The 13,026-nt window shown below is 35.0% G+C and overlaps 1 protein-coding gene across 5 annotated transcripts in view; it reads right to left on the bottom strand.

Moving 5' to 3' along the window:
* LOC6040591 (bifunctional heparan sulfate N-deacetylase/N-sulfotransferase) overlaps positions 1–8,040 on the bottom strand; it is a 366,151-nt gene extending 358,111 nt beyond the window's left edge. For 3 of the 5 annotated variants that reach the window (XM_038266169.1, XM_038266170.1, XM_038266168.1), the window contains exon 1: positions 6,904–8,040. The gene's annotated coding sequence lies outside the window, so the exon portion shown is untranslated. The remainder of the gene's footprint in view (positions 1–6,903) is intronic. The other 2 variants (XM_038266171.1, XM_038266172.1) reach the window with 2 other exon arrangements.
* Between the last annotated feature and the right edge of the window lie 4,986 nt (positions 8,041–13,026).

Here is a 13,026-nt window from a genome sequence, read left to right as displayed (position 1 = left end):
CCAACCAGATGGGGCCAAATCCGGCCGGAATGGGCGCTGATTAGCGTAAATGGGCTCTAATTACGCTAAACAATCGTTGATGATTAGGAAAACAAACCGATTCGCGCACTGGCCGGTTCGCAAGCCGCACAGGTTGCCGAAAAAATGCGCAGAAGATCGCGAAGATCGGCTCGGCGGTGAAGCTTTCGGAACAGGTATGCTACGTGAAGATGCAGGGGAGTTTGGGGTGAAGTTGATGCGAATGAACGAGCGTTAAGTTTTGTTGTACCGATCTGATCTGGACTTCGCTACGGATCGACAATTAGCAGCATTGACCTCAGCAAGAATTTTCTTCGTTTCACGTTCAGACGAATCGATGTTGGGAGAAGGATGAAGATGGAAATGGAGCTCTGTGGGGCGTTAAAAAAGTGCAAATAGATTTGTCCTTTGGTTGAGCTTTTTTAAGTATTTATTACAATTTAATTATTTTACTGAAATCTTTTAAATACATTTCTTTGTTATTTTTTTTCACTAAGAAAACATATTACTGGAACTCTATCTGCCAAACTCTTGGAATTTGTGAGGTGAGGTTCAACTTTTTTTTAACAATTGTTCGCGTTGGTTTCACAAAATGCAACAATGTGCAAACTCCCATTTTTTTCTATAGCCAGGCCTACTGCGTAAATTTAAATGCGAGGATGATTCGTTGTAACGGCTTGAGTGTGAACATTAGGGTGGTCCAAATCAAAGATGACTCATCTCTAGGCTAAAGCTCCGGCCGTGCAAAAAGGGTAATTTCCGGAAGCAAGAAAACTTTTCGGAAAAATCGCTTTTCACAGGTAAAAAACTGAAACAGTTGCATGAGGGGTTCCCGTGGTCAGAATGAGCTCGAATTTGGAATTTAGCCAAGTTATGGGTCAATCTTTGATTTTAGGCCCGAGTAAGCCGTTAATTTTTAAAAAAATCTCAAGATTAAGGGAGATTTTTTTACAGAAAACTTTTGAAATTTCAATGAAAACAGAAGTGCAAACAACTGTAAAATAACTAGATGATAATGCAGGCCTGCCCAACGTCCGGCCCGCGACGGCTTTTCAAAATAGTTATATGACCGGCCCTTAAAGCTGTTCATGAAATATTTTTTTTTTTTTTGGGAGGGTGATCCAGCCGTACATCGTTGATGTCGAAACCTCTAAACTGGGCCCTCGTCCTGTCACGTCCGTCAGTAGTCTTGTCGTACATTACAACTAGAACCAGATCTGCCAATGAATTAGTACACTTCGACCAAATAAACACTGACGCTGTATGGATCTGACTCTAGAATAAATGCACAGTTGTGTGTTATTCATAAGTCCAAAATGTTCAATTATTCATATAAGTCCAAATATTCATTTGCGGATAACTACCTAACTTGAATTGAATAAAATTGAGATTTTAAGTAACATATCCGAAAGCTACTCTTATCTCAAATCCCCGACATTTTAATTAATAGCCAAAAAAATCTAGAACGTTTCTTTTAAAACCTGTCTGGCTTCTTAAAAAAAATAGATTAACATTTCAAGTCGTTAATTGAAAAAGAGACGACCATTTGATCGTCAGAATTCCAGTAGATCCTCGATTCGCAACAATGGTCGATACAATCATAATCCGACAGTCGTTAGTTCAACAGATCAACGAATTTAGTCCGATATCATTTCACTATTGATTGATCGAGACTCTATGGAAATTTTGACAAATCAGAATGGTTTTTATGCAACTTGAATGAAAATCACCGATTCTGATAGAATTACTAAATTCACTATTACTAATTTTGTCCCTAAATAACTAAATGCAAAGTATAAACAGTTGATAGTTATAGTTAAAATCCTAAATTCTACAAAAACTGATTTTTTAAAAACCTGTATCCTAACCTGCCACCCACATTAAGATAGGGAAAAATCACATATGTAGCGTTATTCATTGTACAAATGTGATATTTCCACTATCAGAGAACCTCCTTGTCTCGATGACAGCTTACCGGTCATCGATTAAGCCCTGAGACTGCGTCAAAGTGGGTTCTCGTAGCATGAACTGGTGTCCATGTGTAAAAATGGAAGCTTCAGCAATATACTAAAAACTTCGATTTTAATTCCACATCGGATCAAATCATACTCCTTGCCAAATAAGCATCAAACCTATGATACTCATTATGACAAAGCCCAGGGCTTAAAGCTGTTCATGAAATATTAAATAAATAAATTGATTAAGTTATGTTATTAAATAAATAAATTGATTAAGTTAAAAAAAGTAAGCTTGAAATCAGATTTTAACAAAATATAACAACATTCTTCATGTTTGAATTAAATTATTCTAATTTGCAATATTGATATTTTTAAACTGAAAAATGGTGCAAGAAAACAAAATTATCCATTTCGTAAAATTTTAAAATTTATGAAAAAAAAAACTTGAATTGTTGTCTAAAAATGTACAAAATTACTCTAAATTTAAATTTCTTTCAGTTTTAACACATTGAGTTTTTTTTCTATTTTCATTTTTTTATAAATAAGGCCGATGCAAATATTTAAAAAAGTTTTTGTCCCTCGGCCCTGGCCGAGGTCAAGGAGGGAGGGGCAGAAAAATAAAAAAATATAAAAATTTAAATAACAAGCCATAGTCTTCACATTTAAATGAAAAAAGTGTTTTAAAATGCATTTTACACTAGTTCAGTTGTTTTGCAATCATTAGTTTTCAAAAAATCTAAGATCTGACAAAAACAAAAATTGTATCGAAAAAAAATGATTTTGCATCGAAAATTTTCAAAAAATCTTAAGATTTTTAATAAACCCAAACATGCTAAAAATGATTTTACGCGCAGAAGAATGTATTTTAATTTGATTTCAGCTGGTTGCACTTGAATTTTCATTGAAATTTTGAAGTTTATTGTAAAAATATTATTTTTGCCCCCTGATTTTTCGGGCCAATTTTGAAGGGGGGGGGGGGGGGGTGACAAAAACTTTTAAAAATATTTGTACCAGCCTAACTAAGCAAAAACTAATGTATTTTTCCAACATTTCTGTGATAAAGTTTATTTGAAAAAAAGCTTTAAAAAGCAAATTATTCGTACTGATCGCTGCAAATATTTAAAAAATATTAAAAAATGTCTGAAAATGAGTCTAAAAATTAGAGAGCAAATCAATTGAAATGATTCAATATATATTTTTCACACTTTTAAATTTTCTGTGTTTAAAATCATTTAAAATATTTTTTTCAAAATATAAGAATAAAGGTGTACAACAAGGTTTTTTTGAAAAAGATATTCGAATCCAAATTGAGGAAATTAAACTTAAAAAAAATGGCAACGACCATTGAAATTTGAATGTTTTTCGAGGTGTTTAATTGCAATCGTCAACAACAATAACTATATAAATTTAAACAAACAAAAATAAAAATATGTCAGTTAAAAAAATGTTTGAAAGTTATCTTTGTGCTTTATTCTTAAAATCAAGATTTACTTTTTTCTACTTTTATCAAATGTTAGTTCCGGCCCGCCACTGATTTAGAAAAATCAAATATGGCCCGCAGGGCCAGAAGGTTGGGCACCTCTGTGATAATGTTTAGCATTTTTAGGCTCTTTCTGAAATAATTTTAATTATAGTGAATTTCTTATGCACAATAGCGCAAAAAGAGTGGTGATTACAGTTATGGTAGTGTCAACATTTTACAAAATATCCTTAAAATCTTAAAACTTCTTACACAATTAAAAAAAACCTAAAAGAACAACAAATGCTGCTTAACCCTTTCCCCATACATGACCCATCATGATCGTGATCAAAATTTACAATACAGTCCAGACTTGATTATCCGATGTTTTTTTTTTCTTTTTTATATATTTTTACACCGCCATTTTGACCGCCATCTTGGATTTGAAAATTCTAAATTATTTTAGAGTAGCTTACGGGTCATAATTAGGCTTTTTTGGTCACAATCAGACCTACAAACAACCTTCTAAAATTTGGAAACAATGTACAAGATAGGACAATTGGCAAAAAATATGAAAATTACAAAATTCCATAACAAAAACGTTACTTAATCCACCTTAAGGTGGTTGGTGCCTTCCTCGCATGTTGTATTTTAGGTTGTATTTACAAATTAATTTAAGAGTTTTGTTTTTTATTTTATTTTTTTCATTTATTGTTTTATAATTATTGATTTTACTTGAACAGCAATTTTCAATTCTTTTTTTTTACCAACCCTCCAAAATAAAGGAGAAAAGTCTCATGAGTTATATATTTCAGTAAAAAGTTCGTGTAAATCTTTGTCGAGACAAAATGATGTATTCAGCAATTAATACAGATTAATACAGATTTTTTTCCAAAAGAGACGCAGACACTGCAATGTGGCAACCGGGCGATACGCATGCAAGGGGGTGTGGCTGCCAATAGAGTTATCTACGTGCGCATGTATTGCATGTACGTACACGAAAAAGATTGAGGTTAAATTTTGTACCAGCCAGCAAAACAAATGGCGTGCTAGTGTGCGTTAGAGCGGGCTTAGATAACTCTATCCCCCGCGTGGTCAGACCAAAATCCCTACGCATACTTCGCGACTCTCGCGCGTAAGCAAAAATACCCGGCCTTTGAGGTTATGCAAAAATCACCCTTTTTTGTAGCTACAAAAAAACTTTTTCTTGGCATAACTTTTAAAGTACTTCACCAAACAGAATAAAATTTAATAGGGTCTCAGGGGACCCCAAAACGAACAGAATAAAGCGGATCCGGCCAAAATCGGTTCAGCCAGTTCTGAGATAATCGTGTGGAAAAAAAATCATGTCTACACACATCCCCACAGACATTTGTTCAGAATTGATTCTGAGTCGATAGGTATACGTGAAGGTATATCTAGGAGGTGTATTTAAGAAGTTCATTTTTCGAGTGATTTTATAGCCTTGCCTCAGTGAGGTGAGGAAGGCAAAAAGTTGGTTTTTCCATACAAAATTGAAACGCTTCACGGAAAGCCGGGTCTGCCCCGAATGCTCCGAAATTTTAGGAGGTTGTTTTGGAGCCTAATTTGAATTAGAAAATAGCAATTAGCTTGAATTGGACAATTTTTGAAGATTTTCTTTGCAAACGTCAAGCCACCCTAATAGCCATCCTTTAGTTTCAATAATGTTTTCTAACTAAGTTTGAACGAATAAGTTTTAAAATGATTTCAATATCAAATTAGAACTTTATGCAACAAGTAGCAAAATGAAGATCTTTTCAGCACAAGTGTAACGTTTGACGCCGAGTGCTGAAATAATCCTGTTTTGCAACGAACCTCAAATAATAGGCATTTCTTATCTAATGTAGGTTTTTAAAACTAGAACAATTTATAAAAAAAAGTCAATTCAACCATCGAACAAAATTTCAAAATAATTGAAAAAAAACAAATTATTGAAGATTTTAGTAAAAAAAAGAAAATAAATTAACAAAACTTCAAAAATAGAAGCATTAATGGTTCAGAGAGAATACAAAAAATTAGCCTATAATAAATAACCAAAAGCTTAACCATCAAATTTCAACGTCTATTTTAAAATTGCCAAACATAAGATTTTGATATTTGGTTTAAAATGGAAATTAAAAAAGGGATGGACATAAATAAAAGAAAACTAAATTTTATTTTTTATCGGAGAGCGCCTTACAGTTATCATACTTTCAAAGTATTTAAAAATATCTAGACATTCGCTTACCAGATTTCCTTTTTATTTTGTTTATTTTAATATTTTTACCCAATGTTAATCTATCGCGTTTTTAGCATTTAAATGTTTTAATTTTTTTCAATGAAAAATCTGGATTGATAACACTCCAATTTTTACCACTAATTTCATGCAAAATAATTGAAGAGACAAATCCTTCAATTATATTTGTAATAAATTAAGCCAACATGTCAAGAATCTCATTATTTATCAATACTTTGCCTATTTTCAACAATTTTTCAACTGTTTTCATTAAGTTAAGAACAAAAAATGATTGGATTTCATTCGTTTTTTAAGCATTCCGATGATTGAAAAGTTCTATCAATTGTTAATAACTATTAGTTATACTATACTCACAAAACATTTTGAGGAAATTAAACATATGGAAAAATTATTGAAAATGGCCTAATGAAATAAGTTTAACATTCACACTTAAAAAATATTTAACACAAAAAAAAAAACTATTGAAAAACTCAAATTGGAATTGTGTCCAAACATTCAAGCAATGTAACAAGATGAAACAGAACCTGACGCTGGCCATAATCGTTGAAATCTAGTTTTCAATAGCACGTAAGATCCATTCGTTAACAAAGCGTTTTTTTTTTGCATCGTTTTTCGACCTTCTTACGATAAAACAATTTCAAAATCTGAAAATTGCACAAAAAAATATAAAATTATTCTAGAGATAGAAAATAATTTCCAGGCAGGTATGCTTGGGCTTCTTCACTTTCCCGACTTTTTGACAAAAATCTCAAATTCCCGACTTTTTCCAGATTTTTCACGGACATGACATGAGTGGCCACCCTGAGTTTTTACCAAACTAAACGATTCTTGTTTATGTGGGTTTGCGTGAAATAAAGCGGTAAGTATTTGCATGTTCTTCATACAGGAACAGTTAGTAAAAGATTGTTTAATACATTTAAGATAAACAGGAAATCTGGAGTTTTTTTTTAAAAGGACCAATAAACCAAATTTTCAGTTTTTGCTTTTTGGGTGTTTTTCAATACCCCTGACTCAAGGCGAAACAAATCGTTAAGTATTTATAATTATTACAAATGACAAGAGTAGAAAACAATATTACCAATTTTGTGAGAAATGTAGTCATTAAATTTTACACAAAATTATACTTTTTACCACAACCCCAACCTCAGCAAGGCAAATCTCATCGTTATCCAATCCTTTTACCAACACAATCACACCCCAGCCACACTTACCAGTGCAAGGCAGCAAGAAAACAAACAAAAAATTCTCTCTCTCTCGCGATCGACCTGTCAGAAATGGATGCTGCTGCGATTTCGTTGCTTGCTTCCAGAATGTCCAACCGGGTCCAGAGCTCCGAATCTGCGGCGTTATTTTTCCCCGTGCGTTTGTTTACGTATCGCCGTCTCACTTGCTCCCTCCTCCCAGCAGCACACAAACACCACGCACTCTCTTTGCTTTCCTGCTTTAAATCAGATTCGGATTATGTGTTATGCTCACAAAACAGCAACACACTTGAGCATCACTATTTTTATTTGACTTTTTTTTTTTTGCTTTTTTTTCGGCTTCTTCTCATTCATCAGCACCTCGCGAAAAACACAAAACAGACATTTTGAGCGATTTTTTGTGGTGTGTGATTCTTCTCTTTGTTGAAATTTGCACACAACTCTTTGCTCGGATGCGCCGCGGAAACCGCACAAAAATCTTGTTTTACAGCCGTCGGATTAATTGCGCTTGATGCAGTGGAATTTGGGTGTTTGGGACCAAAACATGCTGATTTTCTTCGCAAACAATCTTGTTTAGCACGATTCTCTTCAATGTTGCTAATTATTTTGGCAATCGAAGAGCGCCCCGATGTTTTCTGACAGCTCGCAGCAAAACATCAGCACAGCAGGCCAAATTCTTCCTCGTTCTGAAGCTTCCCCCGGAAGAATCCTTCGTACTTCCTGGCCAACTTGGATCGATCCCGCAGCAAAACAGGTTCATCCGTCACAAAGCCCCCAAAAAAAACCTCTCCCCTGACAAGACGTCAAACTGTTTTCCCCCTTCACGAGCTCCTTCTGCCCCTTGGCCAAGAGTCCTGTCGGAAGTCACCGGAACAGCTTCAAGCACTGTCCTTGAAGTCGTCTGACGTCAACATTCCGGAAGTCCACACGCACTCGAAAACCGACGAAGACGACGATCGCGAACCAACTTGACCGGGAAAAACACGGTTCCCCACGGAGCCACGGAACACTGACACACACACGGGACGCACGTCCGGACGAAACGCGTTCTGCACCGAAAGTGAGAAGCTCGAGAAAAAGTTGAACAGTGGGTGGCCGCGGCGGAGCGAAACCGTCGTCTTCGGCCCGCGAGAGGTTTGTTTTGAATGTGATTCTGTCCGTTTTTGACAGCCCGGCAAGGGTGCCGGATGGATTTTTGTTGGACATGTCTGCACAAGGGAAAGTGGAAAATCTGTGCGAGTCGTGTTGCAAGCTTGTCAGCAAGTGCACTGAAAGAAATAAAATTTGATTTACACTAGATTTATATTTGGATTTAAATTTAGATTTTTACTCTATGTTTTTAGCCCTCCACATTTTCTGTCAAGCTATTCTTAGTATTTCTCGATCAATGTGTGAGCCAAGTTTTTTGTGATTCCTCTGTAAAGATTAAAGAAAGTCGAAAACATCTATGAACCATATTTTTTTAAATAAAAAGTGAAAAACTAGGTGAAAACTTAATAATTTTCATGACTACAATCTTAAAACTAAAAAATAAAAACTAAAAACTAAAAACTAAAAACTAAAAACTAAAAACTAAAAACTAAAAACTAAAAACTAAAAACTAAAAACTAAAAACTAAAAACCAAGGGGAAAACCACTCTGCTCATTGCCCTCGAGTAGGCTGTGCCCTAAAGTTGCCCAAACGTGCCCGAAGGTGCCCGATTGAGCCGAGGTCAAGAAATAAACAGGACGGTACATAGCAACCGTATTCCAATGTTTGTTTATGAGAGTTTCAATCCTGTCAGTGTTCAGTCTACGGTTTTGCAGAGAGGATATTAATTTCTCCCTTTTAGTCTACCGGAACGATTCTAGTATTGCACAGTTTCATAATTTGATTTTGGTAAGAAGTATTTTATGAACTATAGAATGACAATTGATCAGATACTTTGCCCTTTTAGGAAAAAAAGAATGAAAACAATACCTATGGAAAATTTTCTTATCCCAGTCCGAACTGACTAAACTCAACGTCTCAAGGAAGTTGGATATGCCACTAAGGACGGGTCCCATCCAGCTCACCCTGTTGACAAATATCTCAGTGATGACCCGAAGCTGGTTCAAGAGCTGTTCCACGTGGCCGAAAAGCACGCCCTGTTTATCATCTCATTGATTTTTTACCATTAATAAAAAAAACTCGTTTCCATGAAATATAAAAAAATTGAAGTTTTGCTTGAACCCTTTGTTCAATGATGTAATCTTTTAATTTTCACTATACCGAAATGAAAACTTGGTGCAATCTTTTTGATCAGTATGATGTGTTTGAATGCACATAAATCGAATAAATAAAATTTTAAGTCGATATGTTAACAAATGCTAAACAATGAAACAATTCACAGCAACAATTAAAATACATTACAAAATATTGGCAAATTCAAAAATGAAGGTCTCTCAAAGCCGAAATAGAAAATTTTCAAATTAAGTTTCAACAGAACTAATTATCCTAAACGTCATGGATTGAAAAATATCTATTCTTTGATATCATCATAATTCAAATTTATAATAAATTAAGATTTTCCACTGCTGATGAATCAATGTTGTCATTTTACACGTTCTACACAACACCAACAAAAAAAAAATCACGACAAAGTTAAAAAGCTGCATAATCAATTTTATTAAACAAAAATTGACAATCGAACTTGCAACTTGAAATAAATGTTTGTGAAAATGTGAAGAGTTCGGGACAGAATCCTGATTACTTTAATATTTTGAATATACTTATCCAATTGTCAAATTGGAGAATTGTCAGAGTAAAAGGTGCCGGAGCTCGTGCCTGAAGGTGCCCGAGACGTGCCCGATGGTGCCCAGGGCTCTTTGATGAGAGTGGTTTTCCCCTTGCTAAAAACTAAAAACTAAAAACTAAAAACTAAAAACTAAAAACTAAAAACTAAAAACTAAAAACTAAAAACTAAAAACTAAAAACTAAAAACTAAAAACTAAAAACTAAAAACTAAAAACTAAAAACTAAAAACTAAAAACTAAAAACTAAAAACTAAAAACTAAAAACTAAAAACTAAAAACTAAAAACTAAAACTAAAAACTAAAACTAAAACTAAAAACTAAAAACTAAAAACTAAAAACTAAAAACTAAAACTAAAACTAAAAACTAAAAACTAAAAACTAAAACTAAAACTAAAACTAAAACTAAAAACTAAAAACTAAAACTAAAAACTAAAAACTAAAACTAAAACTAAAACTAAAAACTAAAAACTAAAAACTAAAACTAAAAACTAAAACTAAAAACTAAAACTAAAAACTAAAACTAAAAACTAAAACTAAAAACTAAAAACTAAAAACTAAAAACTAAAACTAAAAACTAAAAACTAAAAACTAAAACTAAAACTAAAAACTAAAAACTAAAAACTAAAAACTAAAAACTAAAAACTAAAAACTAAAACTAAAACTAAAACTAAAAACTAAAACTAAAAACTAAAAACTAAAAACTAAAAACTAAAAACTAAAAACTAAAAACTAAAAACTAAAACTAAAAACTAAAAACTAAAACTAAAAACTAAAAACTAAAAACTAAAAACTAAAAACTAAAAACTAAAAACTAAAACTAAAACTAAAAACTAAAAACTAAAAACTAAAAACTAAAAACTAAAAACTAAAACTAAAAACTAAAAACTAAAAACTAAAAACTAAAAACTAAAAACTAAAAACTAAAAACTAAAAACTAAAAACTAAAAACTAAAAACTAAAAACTAAAAACTAAAAACTAAAAACTAAAAACTAAAAACTAAAAACTAAAAACTAAAAACTAAAAACTAAATCTTACATTTCTTTCGAAACTTATGATTGAAAATCAACTGAACTAGTGTAAGATGCATTTCAAAACAATTTTTCATTCATATTAATTTGTTTTAAGTAACCATTTGTCAGTTAATGCTTTTGTTGTTGCCTCTCATTTGACACATGTGCTCAGAAAAATCCGCGTCATCATTGTGTGTAATTACGACACAACGATAAAGCTTATTTTTCTGAGTACAATGACTCTTTGTACGACCGCAAAGGATTTGAAATTGATTTTTAAATCAATTAAAAAAATATATATCGCGGCCCTTCTTGGCATAAAAGTTACTACACTCAACCCCCGGTGGTTGGTCACTTTTTCGTTTGACACTTTTTTAGTTTGTACCCCGTTGGTTGGTCAAAGTCAAACTAAAAAGTGACGAACTGTCACATTTTACACGGCGCTCACGCACGCTATCAAAACAAATGTTTGGTAGTGTGTGTGAACTCCGTGTAAAAGGGGTGTCAAACTAAAAAGTGACCCCGTTCGTTTGACAACAGTTGGTGTCAAACCATCGGGGTTTGAGTGTAGAGCATCAAAAGATAAAACAGGATCAGATCGATTTTTTTTTTCAAAAGTTGTATTAAACGCTGGAATTCAACATAACAGAATTCGCATACATAACCTCAAAGTTCGAAAATTTCAATCGACATTTTGCGCGTATTACCGAAAAAGACACGCGGCAAACCAACCTTGGAACGACGCACCGCACTCTCGGCAACTGCGCCCTGTCAAATCCCATACTGCTCGTTTTGTTTTTGTTGATCTTCTTCTTAGAATCACCTGGCATTGTTGGCAGGTATGTTTTTAATTTCACCAAAAGTGCAGAAAATCGCTGGCAACAATGGCTACGGCACATTCTGAAAAGCCGCGCGGCGTGTACCTGTACACGGATAGAAATCCTGTCCGAAAAAACGTAAACTAATTGTTTTAAAATCGACAACATCGATTGTTTTCGATTTCGTTTACAATGTTTTCAAATATGAAAACATTTTCTTCGATTTCGAAAACTTTTGTTTTCGAATGCGGAACTTTTGTTTTCGAAAGCTAAACTTTTTCCGTCACCCTTTTTGGGGAGCGTAACATCTGTCAAAACGCAGCCTAAAACAAAACGTCAACCAAAACATGACAGTTTGTTTGTGCCGTTTGTGCTAAGTTTTTTTTTTCTGTTTTCGGTCGAAGAAAATCGTTGCCGATGTCCCGACAACAGGTTCCGTTTGGAGGGTGTTGGCCAAATGGAGTGTTGCTGCCCAGGTGTTCAGCTGTAAACACCGCCAGCAAAGGCGTTCCGGTAAGGCGTTTCGGGTAAAGTGCTCTCCGAAGTGGTGAAATCACCTGACCGGGAAAATGAAAGGTCGATCCGCTCCGCCCGCGTCGATTCTGGCAAAAGTGATCCAAAGTGCAGTTGCCAACGGCCACCCTCGGAGACGGAGAGCGATAATGATTGCATTGCCGGAATCTCCTCATCCTCCTGCTCCACGGCCGCCGAGAAAGAAAATGTTGTCCATCGGGAGGAAATCATCAACGAGCCGTTGCCGTGCTTCCGTTGTCCTCATGTCTTCTAACAGAGGAGGGTAGGTTCTGGTGATGCAATCACTGCGCTGTCTGCCTTGTCGAGGGTGTCCGTTGGCAACGGTTCCGTCTTTCATTCCAGAACTGAACCTGTACTGGTCCTTTCGATCATTTCTTTCAGAACCGACGCTGGCGATGCGGATCAACCTTTGACACTTCTCCCGGACAGGTGATTTCGACAGTTCCGGAAGCACTTTTAAGCCAGGTACCGAAACCTCCTCCTCCTCCTCCTCCTCCTCCTCCTCCTCTTCCTCCTCCTCCTCCTCCTCCTCCTCCTCCTCCTCCTCCTCCTCCTCCTCCTCCTCCTCCTCCTCCTCCTCCTCCTCCTCCTTATAATGAAAAAAATCTCCCAACATTCGTAATAGACTGATCTTATCGACCTTCATTCCGCAACAGGCAGCGACGCCAACTTCTTCATTCCGGACCACGGCAAAGAGGTCAACATCATCCACGTGCCAGTCTGGGTTGTTCCATGACGAGAGGCATCTACCGAACTCGAGCTCCGTCGGCATCCTGGAGGCGATCTCGGTCAAGCCCATCGGTCGTGCGGAAGGCGCTGAAAATCCACTCATACACACACACACACACACACACACACACACACACACACACACACACACACACACTTTGTTACACCTTACCACCACAAAACTATATTCTAACTTTCTTCTAATTCTTCAATTCCTAATTTCTAAAAATCTAAATTGGCTATGATTCTTGAATCATAAAATTGT

The sequence above is a fragment of the Culex quinquefasciatus genome, chromosome 3, assembly GCF_015732765.1.
Source record: "Culex quinquefasciatus strain JHB chromosome 3, VPISU_Cqui_1.0_pri_paternal, whole genome shotgun sequence".
Classification (NCBI taxonomy): Eukaryota; Metazoa; Arthropoda; class Insecta; order Diptera; family Culicidae; genus Culex; species Culex quinquefasciatus.
Note: the sequence above shows the minus strand (reverse complement) of the source record. Positions and strands in the feature narration are given on the sequence as shown.